This window comes from Arachis ipaensis, chromosome B7 (genome assembly GCF_059453495.1).
Source record: "Arachis ipaensis isolate K30076 ecotype BB chromosome B7, ASM5945349v1, whole genome shotgun sequence".
Taxonomy (NCBI): domain Eukaryota; kingdom Viridiplantae; phylum Streptophyta; class Magnoliopsida; order Fabales; family Fabaceae; genus Arachis; species Arachis ipaensis.
In genome coordinates, this window is record NC_142442.1 from 13,822,226 (window position 1) to 13,823,800 (window position 1,575).

Consider the following 1,575-nt stretch of genomic DNA (forward strand, 5'->3'; position numbering starts at 1 on the left):
AGAGAGAAAGAATGTGAAGAAATATGTCGGGGATTAGTGCCCTACCACCTTCCTCACATCCCACAAAACAATATCATCATCATGCTCATTCATTCGCAAGTTCAACATTATAACATTTTTACATTATTCATAATCATCGCATAATCATATCATTAAAGTCATGGTACCATATACACTTTAAGTATACACGTTTCCATATATAATTCATCACTTTCTCAGCTTACTTCTCCCCCAAGATACCTCCATTTCTTAGCTTCATCTAATTACTAGGCTTACTACTATGATTTATGATTGCACACACAAAAATAGAGGTTTAGAAGTTTGAAATTAGGTTTAAAACTCAAAAACCCAGATTTGTTGAAACAGGGGCTACGCGTACGCGTGGGCCACGCGTACACGTGGGCGTGAAAAATCCTTACTCGTGTATGCGTGAATCCCAACCCGAAAGGGTTGGTCGCGTTGCGAGAACGTGGTCACGTACGCAAATCTCAGGTCACGCGTACACGTGGGTCATGCGTACGTGTGAGCGTACGTTTTTCCAAAAATTTTACTGAGTCTAAAAAAAGCTGCAGAATTTCAAATTTCAAACCCAAACTTCCGACGCATATAACTTTTTCGTTTTAAATCATTTTTCTTTCGTTCTTCAAACGGCGTAAAATTCACGGACCCAATTTTCATATAAAAAAAAGTTTGAAATCATTCAGAGGTTCGGAACCAAGTTATGGCTCACTGAAGTTCGTCCAAAAACTAATTTTTCACAAAAGACTTCAAATCTTAATTTTCTTGGAACCTAAACTCATCCATAATTTTATACCTGGATTCAGCACAATATCATATCATAGCACTTCAACACAATACTACATTCTTTACATCACATCATCTTCAACCAAACTTCACATTTACACAATTTCAAACCCCAATTCCTCATTTTGCATCAACACTATTATCAACAACTCACTCAATACACATATAATCATATCATCACATCATCCATCACCAATTCATCAATTAGCACACTATCATCAGCATAAGCAGCTACCATCCAACATACACTCAATTCATATCATCATATTTATCACAGGTGCTAAGCATTGAACATTTTCTTACCTTCCAACCTATCCTAGGGTCATCTAGCCTAAGGTTTCACAGAACATTATATATTAAATATGCAAAACCTAAACCATACCTTGGCCGATTTCCACGTATTGACCAAGGCAAATCACCAAAGCCACACAAGTCCCAAAAATCACCAAAGCATTGACGCTAATCCTCCACCAAGCTTTCCAATGCCCAAAATCAAGTTCCAAAATGTGTATATACACCTAAATTCATATAGCCACACATACATATATCTAAAACTCAATACCCAATAACAAAATTCAAGGAATTGACTAGAGTTAGTGATCCTTACCGTACCCACGGACCAATTGAACCAAATCCAACAAGTTCCGCAAGCTAATTCGAACCTAGAGAACCAAAATCAACAAATTCTCAACTTGGATTCTCCTAAATTTCAAAAATTAAGGGATAGAGAGGCTGGGGTGATAGAGTGGCTTACTTATGAAATTGTTCTGG